The 22,717-nt window shown below is 41.1% G+C and overlaps 1 long non-coding RNA gene across 2 annotated transcripts in view; it reads right to left on the bottom strand.

Moving 5' to 3' along the window:
- LOC142740878 (uncharacterized) overlaps positions 1 to 22,717 on the bottom strand; it is a 54,487-nt gene that overhangs the window by 4,235 nt on the left and 27,535 nt on the right. For both annotated transcript variants that reach the window (XR_012880904.1, XR_012880903.1), the window contains exon 2: positions 2,774 to 2,823. This is a non-coding gene — a long non-coding RNA (uncharacterized LOC142740878). The remainder of the gene's footprint in view (positions 1 to 2,773; positions 2,824 to 22,717) is intronic.

The following is a 22,717-nucleotide window of genomic DNA, read 5'->3' as shown; positions in this document are numbered from 1 at the left end:
TGACTGAAATTAACTGTATAAAACATTCTGCAGCTGCTGAAGAACCCCTTGTTAAATAGAGAGGGAGCCCTACATATCAGTCGATCGGCGGTTGGCACAGAAGAAGAAAATTCCTACAAAAATAATCTGTGATAGATTTCTTCTTCAGGAAGAGATATGTAATTCCTACTGTATGTAGGGCCACCCATCACTTTATAGTTGTGAGCTTCTAATATCAGAATGGGATGTTTATACAAATAAAATTTTACATTGTGTATTATATTTTAATTAATATTTGCTGCTAAGTTGTTACATTTACAATTTCTATGGCCAGCAAAACATCATTGATGCCACAAAAAAATATGAATATGTTAAAAGTTTCCATAGATAATGTATATATCCATCAGTGAAAAAGGATTGCCATTCATTTACAGATTACTAATACATTGTAAATTAATTCACATCATGATAAAAATGAACGTGTGTATAAAAACATACGATTAAAATGGTTCATGACCCAGTTTACTGACAAGGGTCCAAGGTGTAAATATCACCATGTAAAACGCAAATAAGACTACCCCAATGTCAAGCATGAATACCCTTTAATAGATTATAATACAAGAATAGTATTAGATGTCTCACTAGAGACATATCTAATGTATCAATTTGGTGCTTCTGGTAGAAAAGTCTCATAGTAATGTTGCATGTGCTCCTTAGGCAAGTCATACTTTCCATTGTTCTGTTTCCATTTTTCTTCATCATTGTGTAACATTGCAGAGCTGGAAATGTGAAATTAAACATCCTATTGTAGAGGGAAGGTGTCCAGTTATATTCGATCACTTGCCATAGTAAAAAAAGGAACAATCCATTTTCCCTTATAGAAGGGAACAGTCGGTAAGAGGTTTGAAATGATTGTGAGGATACAATTTGCCTTAAGAGTGCCTGAGGATCAAGACAACCTGACTTTCCACGGAATGAGTCTGTCAGCTGGCATCTTGCAGTAATTGCTTCCCATGGCAGGACCTTACCAGCCAAGAGGGGACTGCTCTCGTCAACCCAAGAATCAATTTCAACAGCAGCTGAATGATAATTGTTTTTTAAAGCTTAGGGAACTTGTTGCCAAGTCTGAACGGGGACCAAATGGTTATTGCCTGATTGGCACTGATTATTCAAGGATTTGGGCATTTGAAAAGGGAACATGAAGAATAGCTTCCTATTAAAGAGACTCATATTTTACATTTCGATAATATTTCCCTTTATCAGACAAAATGCGTGGATAGTTTCTTGTCATTGCAGCTGAGCAGTTACATGACATCTTTGTGTGATAAGATGACCACAGGAAATACATTTTTAATTCTTCTGCACATTTATACGTCTGTATTTTTTTATATATGTTTACGCAGCCCCTAAATACGATAGTGACAGATTTACTACTGTATATAGTTGACATATAGTCCTACTGTATATAGTTGACATATAGTCCTTCAAATTGTTTCCTAAATAATCTCCTGATACTACTCTACTGTAAATCTGCAGACACTCAACACATTCTATACAACACACGCCAAATTGTTAAATATTTTGAAAAACAAATCCTCATTTACAGGGTAAAAAGTAAAATAATAGTTTGGTGATTTCTGCTCCTCTCTCATAGAAATTGCTCCAATAATTTCTTCTGCTTAAAGTTTAACTCCAGACAAAAAAATTTGTTTTAGGCCTCATTTACACGAGCGTATTATACGCGCGTGCGACGCGCGTGCTTTTCACGCGTGTCGTACGCACCTATAATAGTCTATGGGGCTGTTTAGACGATGCGTGAATTTTGCGCTGCGTGAGTGCGTTGCGTAAAACTCACGACATGTTCTATATTCTTGCGTTTTTCACGCAACACGCACCCATTGACTTCAATGGGTGCGTGAAAACAACGCATGCCACACTGACGGTCCTGCGTTGCATGCGCGAAAATCACGCAAGAGCTGTCAAACTCCTGAATGTAAACAGAAAAGCACCACGTGCTTTTCTGGTTACAAACATCCAAACGGAGTGTCAAATTCGAGATGAGCGCACCGAACTTCACCGGGTTCGGCCAAACTCGTTTTGACCGAAACCGGTAAAAAATGTTCGGGTACGCGACGTCAGGAGACAGTCACTGTCCACGGTGCTGAAAGCGTTAAACTGGTTCAGCACCATGGACAGTGACTTCCGCTCCGAAAATCCATGAACCTGTAAAAAAAAAAAAAGTTCTGACTTACCGATAACTCCGGTCCGACCTCCCGGGATGACAGTTAAGTCCAAGTGACAGCTGCAGCCAATCACAGGCCAAGCACAGGCTGCAGCCAATCATAGGCTGCAGCGGTCTCATGGACTGCGGCGTCATCCTGGGAGGTGGGGCCGGATGACAAGAGTGGGACGCAACACCAAGGCAACGGCCGGGAGCCCGGACTGGGGGAAGCAGGAAGTTCTTGGTAAGTATGAAAGTCTTTTTTTATTCACAGGTTGGTGTATATTGTGTTCGGCATTCACTGTCGAGGGTGCTGAAAGAGTTACTACCGATCAGTTAGCTCTTTCAGCACCTTGGACAGTGACGGGCGTCGACTAGCCTCATCTCTATGATGGCGGCTGCGCGAAAATCACGCAGCCGCGCATCATACACGGATGACACACGGAGCTGCCAAGTGCCTTTTGCGTGCGCAAAACGCAGCGTTTTTTGCGCGCGCAAAACGCACACGCTCGTGTAAATGAGGCCTTAAGCTGTACCCATGCACCATAACATTTTCAAAAAAGCTTTACTTACATGCATGCTGCCATTTTAGAAATTCCCCATTGTTCTCTAGTAGGCTGCCACTAAATCATGAAAAAAAAAAACACGTAAAAGTCAACGAGGAAAAATCACACTGGAAAGATTAGGCCACAGTTTAAAAAAATGCAGCATGTTCTAAAAAAAACAAAAATATACTTTTATCTGAGATAGGTCAACTGTCATAGAGGGAATACCTGTTTTTAAACACATCAAATATTAATTTGTAATTCTGTTACAATGCCTCCCCAGTTACATGCCTCCCCAATGCTGAGTCGTTATGTCGGTGGCGAATTAAATAGACCAAAGGCCCTTGACTGTTCCGTAAACTTGGGCACGCTTTCCCCACCTCTACCTTGCCACGCAGTGTCCACAGTAAACACCACATTTGTGTGCTGGCCTTGATAGCTGGGTGTTATTAATCCCCTTGTCAAGGACTGTATCCCTACATACTCGCAGTCTTCAATCATCGCTGACAGTATTGGGTTCACACGACCTATTTTCAGACGTATTGGAGGCGTTTTACGCCTCGAATTACGTCTGAAAAAACACCTCCAATACGTCGGTAAACATCTGTCCATTACTTTCAATGGGCTTTACGATGTACTGTGCCGACGACCTGTCATTTTACATGTCGCTGTCAAAAGACGGCTCGTAAAATTACAGCCTCGTCAAAAGAAGTGCAGGACACTTCTTGGGACGTTTTTGGAGCCGTTTTCTCATAGACTCCAATGAAAACAGCTCCAAAAACGGCCGTAAAAAACGCAGCGAAAACGCCGCAAAAAACGCGAGTTGCTTAAAAAAATTGTCTGAAAATCAGGGGCTGTTTTCCCTTGAAAACAGCTCTGTATTTTCAGACGTTTTTGGTCACTACGTGTGAACATACCCTTAGACTGTGTTGGGACACATCCTCTTGACAAGGGGAATAGTAATATCCAGTAGTCAATTAGGCCTGGGCTACACATGGATTTTTTTTGTGGAACACAATAATATACTATATCAGACACACACATCCAGAGAAGTGACAGTGACTCACAGGTGATGTATTCTCTGATTGTAGATGTTCTCTTTCCTTTTCTTTTCTATCCGGCCCAAACCGCCTTGACGACTTCTCCTGATGACTGCTGATTTTGCTACTGAAACATCTTTGGCCTCTCACTTCTGCAGCCATTTCCAGCCTCTATAGCAAATAAATTCAGATGCCAGACCAGATCCCAAAATTAATTCAGAATCCAGACTCCTACATTAATAAAGACCCCATACCAGACCCCTAAATATATTGATCAGACCTTAGAATAAATACAGGCCCAAGAATAAACACAGATGCCACACTTAAACTATCACAGTCCCTAGACCAGACCCCCTAAACAAATAGAGAACCCAGAAAAGACTCCCTAAATAAATAAAAACCCCTTAAATACAGACCAATACCAGACCCCAAAATAACTTCAGATGCCAGACCCCCTAAATACACATGCCAGATCACCTAAATTATTGCAGACCCAGATGATACCCCTAAATACAGACCCCAGACCAAACCCCCTAAAGTAATATAGACCCCAAACCACCTAAACTAATACCAAATCCAGACCATAACCCCTAAATACAGATCCCAAACTAGACTCCCTAAACTAATACAGACCCTAGACCTGCCAAACTATTAAAGTCCCCAGATCAAACCCCCTGAACAAATGCAGACCCCAGAAAAGATTCCCTAAACAACTACGGACCTCAGGCGACCTCAATACAGACCCAGACCAGACACCTATGTAATTTCAGATGCCAGACAAAACACTCTAAATACAAACCCTAGACCACACCTCCTAAACTAATACAGACCCAGACCACCTCAACTCATACCGACCCCAGATCAGAACCCCTTAAAGGAGATCCCAAACCAGAACCGCTAAACTAATACTGACAAAAGACCAGAATCCTTAAATACAGACTCCCATACACTTACACAACAGCTCATATGCTACTCCTGTGGAGCCTTGCTGCTCTGCCCTCTAGCTTCAGGACCTTTTCTGTGGAAGTCCTTTTGCAGGTCCTGCACAAAATAGCTTTGTTGTTGCGATTTTTGCAATAAGGGTATGTGCACACACACTAATTACGTCCGTAATTGACGGACGTATTTCGGCCGCAAGTACCGGACCGAACTCAGTGCAGGGAGCCGGGCTCCTAGCATCATAGTTATCCCCCCCGTACTGTAATCATGTTTTCAGTACGGGACAGTAGTTCCACGGAGAGGCAGGGACTCCTAGCGTCGTACATAACTATGATGCTAGGAGCCCGGCTCCCTGCACTGAGTTCGGTCCGGTACTTGCGGCCGAAATACGTCCGTCAATTACGGACGTAATTAGTGTGTGTGCACATACCCTAATTCAGAGCAGAAAATGTGCCAAATATGCATTCTGCATCAAATTTTTTGGCCGCCCAAACCACCCATATGGAAATTCACTACTGCATTCTGTCCCTGTTGCACAACGATTTTTTCTAGGCTATGCTTTGTTGTAATGCAACAGAAAGACTACTACTGGGCTGCTTCTAATGATGTCATGGCTTGCAATTTAGACCAAGTAAAGATTCTCATTCATTGGCCGAGTATCAGTTTGCCATTCTTGGACAATGCCTCTTGATTTTCTTGATTCCCTATTAACTCCCTGAGTTCTGACACTGCTCTGTTCCTGGGCTCTGCCTACTGCCTTGTCCTTTGGATGGACGTTCTTAGGTGTATCTTCTGGATTTGACTCCTGGCCTGAACACTAAATCTGCCTTTATTTGCTCCTTCTCAATTGTCTTCTGGGTCTAACTCACAGCTCCATCTGACTACTCTCCAGTTTTCTTTCCGTCATCATTGCTGGCAACCGATAACTAATTTGAGTACCTGTGGCCTAGAGATCTGACCGGTTAATTCCAAATTTGCTTGCAGGGATCCCTAGTGCAGCATGGGAGGATCCCTAAGGGTTTTTCCCACGAGAGACTTTTATGACACATCCACAGGATATGTCATAAATTTCAGATAGATGCGGGTCCCACCCCTGTCTCATAGAACTTAATGTACTTACGGACACAGCTACGCTGCTTCTGTAACTGCCGTTCACTACTATTGGAGTTACGGAAACACTGTAGCTCAGCGAGTTACGCTGTTTACGTAACTCACGACCATATAACCTTTTTCATGGTCAGAAAAAACACCTCATTCAGCCACAACACACAGCGGCTGAACAGGGTTTAGGGGGCCCCGTTCTGGAGATAGGTGCTGGTCCCAGAGGTGGGACCCGCATCTATCTGACATTTATGACATATCCTGTGGACGTGTCATAAATGTCTCTCGTGGGAAAACCCCTTTAAGGTTCATCATTGTCACTGACATTCACTAGAAGACTAGAAGCACTGGCAAATTTGCTATATAAGCTTGTTGGACTTCCCATTTCAAAACCATGGGCATTAAAATAGATTTTTTTTGTGGCTATGACAGCCCTCACTCTTCTGGTAAGGCTTTCCACTAGATTTTGGTGTGTGTCTATGGAAATCTCTGCCCAATCCAAAAGAGCATTTGTGAGGTCAGGCACGGATGTTAAGAGAGAAAGTCTACCCTGCAATTGACGTTCCAATTCATCCTAAATGTGTTCGATAGGGTTGAGGTGAGGGCCATGTGCAAGCCACTCAGATGCCTCCACACTAAACTTGTCAAACCATGTCTTTATGACACAGTGACACAGTGATACTGGAAAAGGTAAGGATATTCCCTAATCTGTTGTCACAAAGTTGGAAGCATACAATTGTCTAAAATGTCTTTGTTTGCTGCAGCATTAACAATACCCTTCAGTGGAAATAAAGTGGCTACCCAAAACCCTGAAAAACAGTCTCAGACTATCATCCCTCCTCCACCAAATTTTACAGTAGACAATATACATTCCGTCTGGTTATGTTCTCCTTGCCGATTCATCACGCATGGTCCCCAACCTCTTTTTAACCAAGGACCAGTTTCATGCAAGACAACTTTTCCACGGAGCGGCGGGGGGGGGTGGCAGGTTTCGGGGTTTCGGGTCAAGTTCACACAATGTGTAAATACTGCGGATTTCCTCAACGGAATTCATTGCGGAAGATCCACAGAATAATACAGTAGCAGCAAAGTGGATGAGATAGAACAAATCTCATCCACACGCTGCGTAAATACTGAGCGGAAAAAACACTCAGAAATTGTTATACGGTGCAGAGTTTTATTCCACAGCATGTCAATTGTATTTGCGTAAACGCTGCTTATTTGTTGCGGGTTTTCCCCATTTAATTCAATGGGAGGTAAAACCCATAACAAATAGCAGTTGCTGCTTTTATTGCGGCGGAATCACAGCGATTCCGCCGCAAAAGACGCAACTCAGAGAAAAAAATCTTATACTTACTCAGAAGTCTCTTTCTTCCTCCAGGCCGGCCTCCTGGGATGACGATTCATCCCATGTGACCGCTACAGCCAATCACAGGCTGTAGCAGCGATCACATGGGATAAAACGTCATCCCAGGAGGCCAGCCTGGATGACGTCAAAGGGGCCGAACTCCTGTGATGCCGCTTCATCCCATATGACTGCCGCTGCAGCAGTCTCCTGGGGTAAAACATCATAGCATGCTAGCAGGCCGGCTGAATGATCAGCAGTTTTCCGCAGAGGACATTCTGGGCGAAAAACTACACCACAATTTGGTGCGGTTTTTTACCCGGAATTCCCTGCAGCAGCTGGGACGGATACCAGATACCATGGCTCGGTACCAAATGATCCACGGGCCAGTATTGGTCCGCGGCCCGGTGGTTGGGGATCACTGCTTTAGAGAGCACATTTCTATTGCTCCAGAATCTAGTGGTGGCATGCTTTACACCACTCCAGTGGACACTTGTCATTGCACATGGGAATCTTGGAGTTGTGTACAGTTGTTCAACCATGGAAATCAATCTCATGAAGCTCCCGATATAAAGTTATTGTGCTAATTTCACTTCTAGAGGCAGTTTGGAACTCTGTAGTGAGTGATGCAACAGAATATAGGAAATTTTCATGAGCCACACACTGTAGCCCTCGGCGGCCATGCTATGTGAGTTTGTGTGGTTTACCGCTTCATGGCTGAGCTGTTGTTACTCGTAGAGTCTTACACTTCACAGCAATACCACTTACAGTTGATTGGGGCAGATTTATCAAATCAAAAATTTAATGAACTGACTTGTGATAAATATGTCAACCTATGACAGTGTCCAATTTAATGCCACTGAGTTTTTCAGTACAACCAATAATAGGAACAATTTTTGTCTATGGAAATTGCATTGCTGTGTGCTGGATTTTATGTATCTGTTTGCAATGAATGTGGCTAATACACCTGAACTTAATAATTAGGAAGGGTTTCCACCTACTATAGGCCTTATAGTGTATATGCAGACACACCACCTGAAATGCTAAATTTTTCTGTTGATGCAGTCGTATAATGGCTTGTTGTTGTTGTTGTTTTTATTGGCACCAGTTTGGGGTACATATAATTTATTAATGAACGCTCTTAAAAAAAATTGTGGTGGAATGGAAAAAAATGCAATTCTCTCATAGTTTTTTTTACCTTTATTTTTTTTAGATGTTTAACAAGTGGTATAAATGACATGTTAACTTTATTCTACAGGTCAGTACAAATACACCAATACCAAATCTGTACAGCTTTTTATGTTTTAGTACTTTTGCACAGTAAACACAGGTTTTATGATAAAAAAAAAAACTATCATTTTTGTGTTGCAGGATTCCGAGCATCCTAACTTTTTCATTATTTTATAGATATAGCTGTATGGTAGCTTCATTTTTGCTGGATCAGTTTACGTTTTTATTGGTACCATTTTTTGGGTACATATCATTTATTGAATAAGTTAGATCATTTTGGGGGAGTATTAGGCTAAAAGAGGTAAATCTACTGTTTTTGTTTGCTTTTATATGCCATGCGTTATAAATATTTTGTTAACTCTATACTATGTGTCCTTATGATTGCGATGGTACCCTATATGTATTTTTTCATTGTTTACTATTTTGAAACCAAAAACATTTTTTTCATAAAAAATTGATTTCTTTGTCCCACTAGGCAACACAGTTTTCCAAAGCATTATTGCCTATCAGTGTATAACAAACAAGCAAAATATTATGCAACACATCTAGCATGGCCTAATAGGCAGATACCTATGGTAGACCCAAAGGCCCGCATTTGGCATTGTAAACCATCGATGTCCCGCAACACGAGGGAGTCCCCTTTATCTGTCCAGCTTTTTAGATACCAAGGTCACTATTGACCACGGAATCTAAGGGGTTAACGTCCGTAATCAGAGGTTTCTCTGATCCCGGCCATTACAGCAGAAGACCATCTGTCACTCACGGCCGGGCTTCTGCTGTTAGTCACGCGGGAACAGCTCCTGTGCCTGAGCGGTCACCATGACGTACATGTACATCATGGAGGCTTTAGTTAAGGCAGTACATAACATACATGTAAGTCATGAAGACTTAAAGGGAATGTGTCGCTAGAAATTTATTTTATTTTTTTCAGTTAAACAATTAGTATTTAAGTGATAACACATTGTTTTAATTTTTTCACAAGTCAGGAAATATTATAAATTAGATTCTAATTGATAACATTTCCATGCGCTGGCCACTAGAGCGAGCAGTTCCCAAAATTGCAGCATGGTCACTGTGGTAAAGCAACCTCATTGATGTATGCTTCAAATTTGGGGTGGACACACTCTCCTCTAGTATCCTCACACAATCCTCCCTCCCTTCTTCTGGCTAGTGCCAGGAGAAGGAAGGGTTTGAATGTCTTCAAACTTCCTACACTGTGTGCCGCCATTTTCTGTGTGAACGCACAGTGCTAGGAGGATTAGATACAGGGCTCAGCAGACAGTATCACACGAACATACACGAACATAATACACACTAATATAATACACACGAACATAATACACACGAACATACACGAACATAAATTATCTGCTCCGGCCGCCACCTCCGCTGGTCTACGCTCCACTTCCTTACGCCTTAGCTTCGTTGAACATATAGCCGGAAGTCGTCATCTTACTGTCCAACAGCAGCTTCCAGTCCACATGAAAATGGCGCCGGATTTCGCTCTACGAACTAGCTTTGTTTTGGTCTTTGTGGGAGCGGCGCATGCGCATACGCAACTGAGAATGGAACGGCTCCCGTTCACATTCTCTATGGGGTTGTATGTGCCGTATTCCATCTCTGTATGTGTCGTTAATCGACACATACAGAGATGAAAAAAGAATTGCAGCCCCCATAGAGAAGTAAAAGTGAGAAAACATTAAAAAGTAAAACATGAGAACACAATTAAATAACATTTTTGAAAATATTATATTAAAAGCATTATGATGAAAAAAAATAAATCATGACACCTTGCCTTTAAGGATTTAAGCAAACTATTAATGAATATTCTAACATTTCTTTATGTAAGTTAAATGAGCTTAAGTGTCAGATATTTCCATTCAATCTGCCGGAGCAGCAGCAGGAAAAAACAAAAAACAAGAATACGTTTTGAATGAATATGGCTGGCTTATTTAGGTATTCATATTGCGCCAGGTGCAGAACTGTGCAACACTTTGATAGTAACTAAAGAAGATTTACCTAACTTTTGTAAAGGTAAGTCATCATTAATAGCTAAAATCACTGCAATAAAGATATTTGTTCTTAGTAGTGATAGTGACATGGTGGACGGAGGATTAGCATGTACCCTGGGCCCAAAAAGAGCAAGGTATGGAATTTTGAAGGAACTGCTGCTCTTATATAAGTTAGCCCTCCCACACCTCCTGTAGTTATTGTACGATTATTGACTCGGAATGTGGAATTATTTTCATGTGGAGGAACACTAGGCTAAACTGGAGCTTATTATAAGATAATGTTATTTACAATATGTTATCCCCTACTTTGTTCCATAAGATATAATTTGTAAAATGTATTCAGTCACTTGCAGATATATCAATTTATTCACAATTATGCTCCTCTGGGAAATTAAGAATTAAGTATGACATAAATGCTTCAGATATGAAGAATTAATAACTGCTATCCAAAATATAATGTCTTTCTGAGGAGTAATTTGAAAGTTAAAGGGGGTATTTTTTTACTATGTATAGAGAGATAACCGCTAAAACATTAAATGCAAAACGTCCATATATGAGAGAGTGGGAACGAGATCTGAAGCAGGAATACTCATTGATGAGCTGGCATGGGGCCGTAGGGCAGTTGATTCAAATACTTATTGTATTAATCACATTTAGACTGTGGGGATAGTATAACTAAGGTGGTATCATTATCCTGCCAGATTGGGAAAATTTGTACCAAATCAGTCCATGCTCTGTTGAAAGAGTTGTGTGGGGGTGGGGGACTTACTACAAAGCTGGTGGAACTGCAATGGAGTTAAATCGTTTTGGTTAGATATTTTCTCATTAATTTCAAGAATCCGTAAGAAGTCCATCACCTCAACTTCGCAACTGGTTCTGCTCAACGTTAGATCCAAGGTTATTTGATTGTAGATATAATCTTATGTGCTGCCTGAAAGGAAATACTTCCAAGAAAAGATTCCAAGGGAGAGAGCCGTGATCTATAGAGTTGATACATACTTGCAGTGCAGAAATTAGTTGGGAAGGGAGAGCTATAACAAGGAAGTAAGTCATTATAGCAGGTTTTGTTTAAGGGATACAACCTATTGGCATGCAAAGTGATTTTTAGGACTGATATATATTGTTGGTATGAATCTTGGCTAGGTGGGTAAGCTATGATAAGAGAGAAAGTCATCATAATGATGACATCTATGCTGGAAAGATGACTTCTTGTTTAATGGATATACTCTATTAGTCTCTTCACTCATACATTGGTGGGTATTAATATATATAAGAAAAAAAAAAAAAATATATATATATATATATATATATATATATATATATATATACAGTGAAGGAAATAAGTATTTAATCCCTTGCTGATTTTGTAAGTTTGCCCACTGTCAAAGACATGAACAGTCTAGAATTTTTAGGCTAGGTTAATTTTACCAGTGAGAGATAGATTATATAAAAAAAAAAAAAGAAAATCACATAGTCAAAATTATATATATTTATTTGCATTGTGCACAGAGAAATAAGTATTTGATCCCCTACCAACTATTAAGAGTTCAGCCTCCTCCAGACCAGTTACATGCTCCAAATCAACTTGGTGCCTGCAGTAAAGACAGCTGTCTTAAATGGTCACCTGTATAAAAGACTCCTGTCCACAGACTCAATTAATCAGTCTGACTCTCACCTCTACAACATGGGCAAGACCAAAGAGCTTTCTAAGGATGTCAGGGACAAGATCATAGACCTGCACAAGGCTGGAATGGGCTACAAAACCATAAGTAAGACGCTTGGTGAGAAGGAGACAACTGTTGGTGCAATAGTAAGAAAATGGAAGACATACAAATGACTGTCAATCGACATCGATCTGGGGCTCCATGCAAAATCTCACCTCGTGGGGTATCCTTGATCCTGAGGAAGGTGAGAGCTCAGCCGAAAACTACATGGGGGGAACTTGTTAATGATCTCAAGGCAGCTGGGACCACAGTCACCAAGAAAACCAGTGGTAACACATTACGCCTTAATGGATTAAAATCCTACAGTGCCCGCAAGGTCCCCCTGCTCAAGAAGGCACATGTACAGGCCCGTCTGAAGTTTGCAAATGAACATCTGGATGATTCTGAGAGTGATTGGGAGAAGGTGCTGTGGTCAGATGAGACTAAAATTGAGCTCTTTGGCATTAACTCTACTCGCTGTGTTTGGAGGAAGAGAAATGCTGCCTATGACCCAAAGAACACCGTCCCCACTGTCAAGCATGGAGGTGGAAACATTATGTTTTGGGGGTGTTTCCCTGCTAAGGGCACAGGACTACTTCACCGCATCAATGGTAGAATGGATGGAGCCATGTACCATCAAATCCTGAGTGAAAACCTCCTTCCCTCCACCAGGACATTAAAAATGGCTCGTGGCTGGGTCTTCCAGCACGACAATGACCCAAAACATACAGCCAAGGCAGCAAAGGAGTGGCTCAAAAAGAAGCATATTAAGGTCATGGAGTGGCCTAGCCAGTCTCCAGACCTTAATCCCATCGAAAACTTATGGAGGGAGCTGAAGATCCGAGTTGCCAAGCGACAGCCTCGAAATCTTAATGATTTACAGATGATCTGCAAAGAGGGGTGGGCCAAAATTCCATCTAACATGTGTGCAAACCTCATCATCAACTACAAAAAACGTCTGACTACTGTGCTTGCCAACAAGGGTTTTGCCACCAAGTATTAAGTCTTGTTTGCCAAAGGGATCAAATACTTATTTCTCTGTGCACAATGCAAATAAATATATATAATTTTGACAATGTGATTTTCTTTTAATATAATCTATCTCTCACTGGTAAAATTAACCTAGCCTAAAAATTCTAGACTGTCCATATCTTTGACAGTGGGCAAACTTACAAAATCAGCAAGGGATCAAATACTTATTTCCTTCACTGTATATTGATTTTATATATATATATATATATATATATATATATATATATATATATATATATATATATTGATTATATATATATATAAATATATATATATATATTGATTATATATATATATATATATATATATATATATATATATATATATATATATATATATATATATATATATATATATAATAAACTCATATGTTGTATAGTTTCATTACACACAGAGTGATCTATTTCCAGCATTGTTTTCTTTTAATGTTGAAGATTATGGCTAACGGTTAATGAAAATCCAAAATTTAGTCTCTCAGAAAATTATAATATTAAATAAGCCCAATTTCAAAAATGATTTTTAATACCGAAATGTAGGCCTAGTGAAAAGAATGTGCAGTATATGCCCCCGATACTTGGTTGGGGCTCCTTTTGCATGAATTACTGCATCAATGCGGCGTGGCATGGGGACGATCAGCCTGTGGCGCTGCTGAGGTGTTATGGAATCCCGGTGGCTTTGATAGCGGCCTTCAGCTCATCTGCATTGTTGGGTCTGGTGTCTCTCATCTTCCGCTTGACAATACCCCATAGATTCTTTATCGTTTTAGGTGAGGCGAGTTTGCTGGCCAATCAAGCACAGTGATATTGTGGTTATTAAACCAGGTATTGGTACTTTTGGCAGTGTGGGCAGGTGCCAAAAAATGAAAATAAAATGAAATGAAAATGAAATCAGCATCTCCATAAAGCTTGTCAGCAAAGGGAAGCATGAAGGGCTCTAAAATTTCCTGGTAGACGGCTGCGTTGACTCTGGACTTGATATGGGTCCCTGCCCACGCTGTCAAAAGTACCAATACTTGGTTTAATAACCACAATATCACTGGGCTTTATTGGCCAGCAAACTCGCCTGACCTAAACCGATTCATTAACTGTTAGCCATAATCATCAACATTAAAAGAAAAAAAATGCTGGAAATAGATCACTCTGTGTGTAATGAATATATAATATATGAGTTTCACTATTTTAATTGAATTACGGAGATAAATTCACTTTTTGATGTATTCTAATTCATTCAGAAGGACCAGTATATATATATATATATATATATATATATATATATATATATATATATATATATATATATATATATATATATATAAATAATGTTCTCTGTATTTATACCTGTGTGTTACTATCACTGTTTGCTTGAAAATGCCTCCATTGAGGAAGTGAAACGTCGCATTTGTTGGGTGAATAAACTTCACGTTTTCTTTGAGTGCTGCTTCCGTGCTCTTATTCTCTTGTTATATACTATATGGGGAGAAGTCACTCCTACTTATTGAAGCTTAGCGCCGACCATTGACTTGGTATTTTTGCACTAGTGCTGCTCCTACCTGTTTTACAATTGTGTATATATATATATATATATATATATATATATATATATATATATATATATATATATATATAATAAACATATATATATTAATATTAGTGGTAGTAATTGTATAATTTGTTTTTCTTCCCCTACTTTTTTTTAACCTCTCTATACTTTAATAAAAATAAATATATAAACTCTGTAGTGTAGGGGCAGTTTAGTAAGTTTCCGTAGTGCAAAAGTTGATGCATAACAAGTTAATTAGTTAATAAAATAATTTCATGTTCTATAGATAGTTGTAGTTCACTGCAGGAAGGAGTTAATTAGTGTAAGTCTCTAGTAGTTTAGCATTTTCTACAGAGTAGTGGGGGTGCTCACTTTCCAGAAAGTACCTGCAGTATATACACTAAAGTATTCCAGCCAATACTGCTGGTGAAAGTTCATCCCATGTAGTGGCACAACAGACTTTACACCTAATCAGTCATGTCACACTGCATTATTGGCATAACCATGGCATCATAATGCTGACTCCACATGATCATGCAGTAGGGTAGAGCTGGTGTGGGGAGAGTAATTGCACTGGCAAATCCTCACATGGTTGATAGCTATAGAGACTGCTTGTTGACATATTTGAGTTGACTGTGTACATATTATTGAAGATAGTTTTAGGTAAATATAGAAGTAGCTGTTATAGAGCACTGGTTTACTCATATCCAAACCTTTCTCACTACAACAGATCAGGGATATGGCCAAATTGTGAATCTAAATATGTTAAAATTACAGATAGATACAGTGAAGATGCATTTTAATACAGTAACTTGTTGAATTAAGTTAACTCAGTTGCTTTATCTATAGACATTTGTAAAGACAGCACAATGAGTTTGTTACATAAGATTTCCACTCAAAGTGTAAAAAAATCCATATATTAGTAATTCAGTAGTTAGAGCAGTAGCCAAAGTTTGTTAATATTGTGCCTTTAACCCCTTCCCTCTTTAGCCACTTTTGACCTTCCTGACAGAGCCTCATTTTTCAAATCTGACATGTTTCACTTTATGTGGTAATAACGTCGGAATGCTTTTACCTATCCAAGCGATTCTGAGACTGTTTTCTCGTGACACATTGGACTTTATGGTACTGGCAAAATTTGCTCGATATGTTCAGTATTTAATTGTGAAGAACACCAAAATTTAGCGAAAAATTGCAAAAATTAGCATTTTTTTCAAATGTATCTGCTTGTAAGACAGGCAGTTATAACACACAAAATTGTTGCTAACTAACATCCCTCATATGTCTACTTTAGATTGGAATCGTTTTTTGAACATTCTTTTATTTTTCTAGGACGTTACAAGGCTTTGAACTTTAGCAGCAATTTCTCACATTTTCAAGAAAATTTCAAAAGGCTATTTTTACAGGGGCCAGTTCAGTTGTGAAGTGGCTTTGAGGGCCTTATATATTAGAAACCCCCAAAAAGTCACCATATTTTAAAAACGTCACCCCTCAAAGTATTCAAAACAGCATTTAGAAAATTTCTTAACCATTTAGACTTTTCACAGGAATTAAAGCAAAGTAGAGGTAAAATTTACAAATTTCATATTTTTTTGAAGAAATTATTTTTTAATCCAATTTTCTTTATAACACAGAAAGTTTTACCACAGAAATGCAACTCAATATTTATTGCCCAGGTTCTGCAGTTTTATGAAATATCCCACATGTGGCCGTAGTGTGCTACTGGACCGAATCACCGGCCTCAGAAGCAAAGGAGTACCTAGAGGATTTTGGGGCCTTATTTTTATTACAATATATTTTAGGCACCACGTCAGGTTTGAATGGCTCTTGCGGTGCCAAAACAGTGGAAATCCATCAAAAGTGACCCCATTTCGGAAACTACACACGTCAAGGAAATTATCTAGCGGTATAGTGAGCATTTTGACTGCACAGGTTTTTTACAGAAATTATTGGAATTAGGCTGTGAAAATTAAAATCTACATTTTTTCATAGAAAATGTAGGTTTAGCGATTGTTTTTTTCTCATTTCCACAAGGACTAAAGCAGAAAAAGCACCACCAAATTTGTAAAGCAATTTCTCCCGAGTAAAATAATACCACACATGTGGTAATAAATGGCTGTTTGGACACACGGCAGGGCTTAGAAGGGATGGAGCACCATTTGGCTTTTGGAGTTCACATTTAGCAGGAATGGTTTGCGGAGGCCATGTCACATTTACAAAGCCCCTGAGGGGACAAAACAGTGGAAGCCCCCCACAAGTGACCCCATTTTGGAAACTACACCCATTGAGGAAATTATCTAGGGGTATAGTGAGAGTTTTGACCCCACAGGTTTTTTGCAGAAATTATTGGAAGTAGGCCCTGAAAATAAAAATGTACATATTTTTCAAAGAAAATGTAGGTTTAGCTAATTTTTTCTAATTTCTACAAGGACAGAAGAAGAAAAAGAAATTTCTCCCGAGTAAAACAATACCCCACATGTGGTAATAAACGGCTGTTTGGACACACGGCAGGGCTTAGAAGGGAAAGAGCGCTATTTGGCTTTTGGAGATCACATTTAGCAGGAATGGTTTGCGGAGGCCATGTCACATTTACAAAGCCCCTGAGGGGACAAAACAATGAAAATGCACAAAAAGTGACTTCATTTAGGAAACTACACCCCTTGAGGAAATCATCTAGGGGTGTAGTAAGCATTTTGACCCCATAGATGTTTCATAGCATTTATTAGAATTGGGCAGTGAAAATAAAAACAATGATTTTTCTTCAATAAGACGTAGTTTTAGCGCAAAATTTTTCATTTTCTCAACAAATAAAGGAAAAAAATAACCCAACATTTGTAAAGCAATTTCTCCCGAGTACGGCAATACCCCATATGTGGTCATGAACTGCTGTTTGGGAACACGGCAGGGCTCAGAAGGGAAGGAGCGCCAATTGGAGTGCAGATTTTTCTGGATTGGTTTCTGGGCGCCTGTGAGACCAAATCAGTGGAAACCCCCAAGAAGTGACCCCATTTTTTAAACTACACCCCTCAATGCATTTACCTAGTGGTGTAGTAAGCATGTTAACCCTGCAGGTGTTTTGTAGAAATTAGTGTGCACTCGATGTTGCAGAGTGAAAATGGGATTTTTTCCATAGATATGCCAATAAGTGGTGCCCAGCTTGTGCCACCCGTAATGACAGGGTAGGGAGACAGACAGGTGAGCCCTAATCTACCCGCCACTCACTCCCTGCCTACTTGCAACGACCCGTCCTAAGCGACGGGGTACAACTGGGCGACGGTCCCTATGCTCAGTAAGTGCAAGACAGACAAACAGACAAGGGTACACAGAAGCTAGGGAAACGGGGCAGCTGCCCACGGAGACACCGTGAGCAACAAGAGTAGTGAATGAGCCAAGTCAAACCAGGAGAGAACGAGGTACAAAACGCTGTGCAGGAGAGTGGTCAGAAAGCTAAGGTCAATAACAAGCAGAGGATGAGTAGTACAAGCAGCAGCAGCAAGCCAGGAAACAAGCATATAAGACCCACAGGCAAAGGAGGAACAGGAAAGGCAGGTATAAATAGACAGTGGGCGGGAGCTAGCTCTGTCTGGCCAGGCTGTGATAGGCTCTCCCACTCCTAAGCCTGCCATCCTGAGTGGTGGAAGATGGAGTCAGTCTCACAGACAAAGGAGCAGGTGCAGACTGATTGCCCACGGGCGTCGACACAGAAGCTGTGTCTGGCAAATCCTTTACACCACCATAACAAGACAGCTCTCTAATTATTATGCTGTGTTTCCCGGATTTAGAAACACCCTACATGTGGCCGTAATCTTTTGCCTGGACATTCGACCAGGCTCAGGAGTGAAAGAGCACCATGTAAAATTGAGGCATAATTTGGCGATTTACAAAGTATTGGTTCACAATTGTAGAGGTTCTGATGTGAAATAATAAAAGAAACCCCTGAGAAGTGACCCCATTTGGAAACTACACCCCTCAATGCATTTATTAAGGGGTGTAGTGAGCATTTTCACCCCACAGGTCTTTTCCATAAATGAATGCACTGCGGATGGTGCAAATTAAAAATTTATATTTTTCCCTAGATATGGAATTTTTGCCTAGCTTATGCCACTGGAGACACACACCCAAAAAATTGTTAAAAGGGTTCTCCCAGGTATGACGATGCCATATATGTGGAAGGAAACTGCTGTTTTGGCACGCTGTAGGGTTCAGACCGGAGGGAGCGCCATTTGGATTTTGGAGAGCGGATTTTGCTTGGTAGTAGATTTGTTTGAGTATTGCTGGTGTTTCCATTTATAATGTGGGGGTACATGTAAGCTGGGCAGAGTACATCAGGGGCATAGTCAGGTGGTATAATAATGGGGTAAAAAAACAATAAAATGATCCATAGATGTGTGTTACGCTGTGAAGCAATCCTTTCTGCACAGGCCGGTGTCGCACTGATATATGGCGTCCTTTCTTATACCCCTTTTGATCCACACTCCGCACCTTTGCAGTTTGGGGAATTTTGCTGGGAAAGTGTTGTCCTGGTATAATACGGGCACCGTCGCTTCCAGCGGATATGTTTGGGCCCTCCCCTTCCTGGTTCCCTAATTTTAGGTCCTTGATAAATTGCCTCTTGAAACAGAAGAAATGTTCCCCTCGGGCCGGCACAACTGCATATTTTTTATTTCCTGACTAATTGGAGTCATAACTAATTTTATTTTTTCATAGACATAGTGGTATAAGGGCTGTTTTTTTGCGGGATGAGCTGTAGTTATTATTGGTACCATTTTGGGGTACATGCGACTTTTTGATCACCTTATAACCTATTTTTTGGGAGGCCTGGTAAACAAAAAAACGCAATTCTGGCATAGTTTTTTTTGTTTTTTTTATAGAGTGTTCACCATGCATTATAAATTACATGTTATCTTTATTCTGCGGGTGAGTACGATTCCGGCAATACCTAATTTATAGAACTTTTTTATGTTTTACTACTTTTTGCACAATAAAATTACATTTGTAAAAAGAATGTAGTTTTTTCTGTCGCCAAGTTGTGAGTACCATAACTATTTAACTTTTTGGTTGACGGAGCTGTATGAGGGCTTGTTTTTTGCGAGACGAGCTATAGTTTTTATAGGTACCATTTTTGGATACGTGCCACTTTTTGATAAGTTTAGTTAGTATAGTTTTTTTACGCTGTTCACCGCGTGCAATAAATAATATAATATTCTGATACCTCAGGTCGTTACGGTCGCGCGATACCAAATACGTAAGGTTTATTTATTTATTTTTCATAATAAAGGACTTGATAAGAGAAAAAGGGCGATTGTGTTTTATTTTATTACTTGAAACTTTTATTGTTTTCAAACTTTGATTTTTTTCACTTTTTTTTACACTTTTTTATACTTTTTTGACACTTATTTTCAAGTCCCAATAGGGGACTTGAAGGTCCAACTGTCTGTTGTTTTTTTTCTAATACATTGCACTACCTACATAGTGCAATGTATTAGATCTGTCAGTTATTTACTGACAGCAAGCCGACTAGGCTTCGCCTTCCGGCAAGTCCTAATCGGCTCCCATAATGGCAGAGCAGGAGGCCATAGTGTCTCCTGTTGCTATAGCGGCAGTCGCCAGTCCTGATTGCCTGTCAGGGCTGGCGATCTGCTAGCAACCGCAAAGATGCAGCGATCGCTTTCGATTGCTGCATCGAAGGGATTAATGGCAGGGAGCTGTAACATACAGCTGACTTCCACCGCTGATGATGCCGGATCAGCTCCTGAGCCGGCGCCATCTTGCTGGCAGCTACGGAAGCTTCTGAGCTGGTGCCAAACATTTGGCGTATGGATACACCAATTTGCGGAAGTCATGGCTTTCCATGGCGAACCCATACGGCCAGGGCCGCCATCAGGGGGGTATTAGGGGTACTGATGTGAGGGGCCCGGCCAAACCTAATTGAAAGGGGGGCCCGGCAACTGCCGCGACTTGCCTTTGGTAGAAAAAAACAGGCCCCTGCAAAAGGGCTCGTTTTTTTCACCAAAAGAATGTCGTGAGCTGCGGGCCCCCCATCTCGTCATGGGGGCCGTCAAACATTGCCCGCACGCGCCTGCAAACTCCCGTGCGTGCACACTCGCGAGCGTCCGCGAGCCAACGCCCGCACTCACGACCGCCCGCACACGCGAAAGCCCGGAAGTGCGCACCCGCGAACGAAGCGCGCGCAGCCGCAGACACACATGGACACAACTTAACTGGAGCCTGGCTGGAGGTGAAGGACTGGACGTCTGGACCGAAGACATCGCCTAACGAGGACTGGAGTGCGAGCCAGCAGCACTTCTGACACAGTGAGTAAAGTGTCTCAAAGTGCTGTATGGCCCTGTTCACACAGAGTATTTTGCAGGCAGAAAAAAAATCTTGACGCAGATTTTGACCTGCCCACACTATCTTGCCGCGTTTTTTTGCTGCGTTTTTTGCCCGCGGCGATTGTGGACAGCAGACAAAAAATGCAGCGAAAAATGCATTTTCTGCCTCCCATTGGTTTCGATGGGAGGTCAGAGGCGGAACCGTGGCAAGAAAGGACGTGCTGCTTTTTCTTTTTTCCACGACTGGCTCCCATTGATTTCAGATTAAATCAATGGGAGGCGGTTTTGGAAGTTGTTTGGTGCTGATTCTGACGCAGTGTCTGAGTCAATATCAAGGCCCGAAAACTCTGTGAACTGGGCCTTATTGTTAAGGCTTATTCAGACGAACGTAATACGTCCGTGCAACGCGCGTGATTTTCACGCACCTCGCACGGACCTATGTTACTCTATTGGGCCGTGCAGACTGTCAGTAATTTTCATGCAGCGTGAGTCCGCTGCGTAAAGCTCACGACACGTCCTATATTTGTGCGCTGTTCGCGCATCACGCACCCATTGAAAATCACGCCCAGCACTTCCGCAGCAGTATAAACTATGAATGAAACATACAAACAGAGTGTCATAATGATGGCGGCTGCGCGAAAATCACGCAGCCGCGCATCATACGCTGCTGCCACACGGAGCTGTTATGGACCTTTTGCTTGCACAAAACGACACGTTTTTTGCGCGTGCAAAAAGCACACGCTTGTGTAAATCCGTCCTTAGGATAGCAACACACTAGGCATGAACACTGCAAATTTTATGCAACACTTTTTATTGCGGAAAATCCGCAGCGTATTACAGTCGCAGCAGAGTGGATGAGATTTGAACTAATCTCATTCACACGCTGCAAAAAAAATGGACCTGCAGTGTGGCTTTTTAAGCTGCAGCATGTCAATTTATTCTGTGGAATCGCTGCTTCTCTGTTGCGGAAATGCTGCGGTTCTGCCGCAAAAATCACAAATGAGAAAAAAAAGGTACTTTTTTAAATTTATAAAAAAGTTTAGACTTACCCCGGCCATAGTCCTGGTGACGCGATCCTCTATTCTTAGCGCAGCCCGGCCTCCTGTCATGACGTTTCATCCCATGTGACTGCTGCACTACAGGACTACGTGGCGTTTTGCGCATGCAAAAGGTCCATAACAGCTCCGTGTGGCAGCAGCGTATGATGCGCGGCTGCGTGATTTTCGCGCAGCCGCCATCATTATGACACTCTGTTTGTATGTTTGTAAACAGAAAAGCACGTGGTGCTTTTCTGTTTTTATTCATAGTTTATACTGCTGCGGAAGTGCTGGGCGTGATTTTTCACGCACCCATTGACTTCAATGGGTGCGTGATGCGCGAACAGCGCACAAATATAGGACATGTCGTGAGCTTTACGCAGCGGATTCACACTGCATGAAAATCACTGATAGTCTGCACGGCCCCATAGAGTAACATAGGTCCGTGCGAGGCGCGTGAAAATCACGCGCGTTGCACGGACGTATTACACGTTCGTCTGAATAAGCCCTAACAATAAGGCCCAGTTCCCAGAGTTTTTGGGCCTTGATATTGACTCGGACACTGCGTCAGAATCAGCACCAAACAACTTCCAAAACTGCCTCCTATTGATTTAATCTGAAATAAATGGGAGCCAGTCGCGGAAAAAAGAAAAAGCAGCACG

This window comes from Rhinoderma darwinii, chromosome 2, assembly GCF_050947455.1.
Source record: "Rhinoderma darwinii isolate aRhiDar2 chromosome 2, aRhiDar2.hap1, whole genome shotgun sequence".
NCBI lineage: Eukaryota > Metazoa > Chordata > Amphibia > Anura > Rhinodermatidae > Rhinoderma > Rhinoderma darwinii.
Note: the sequence above shows the minus strand (reverse complement) of the source record. Positions and strands in the feature narration are given on the sequence as shown.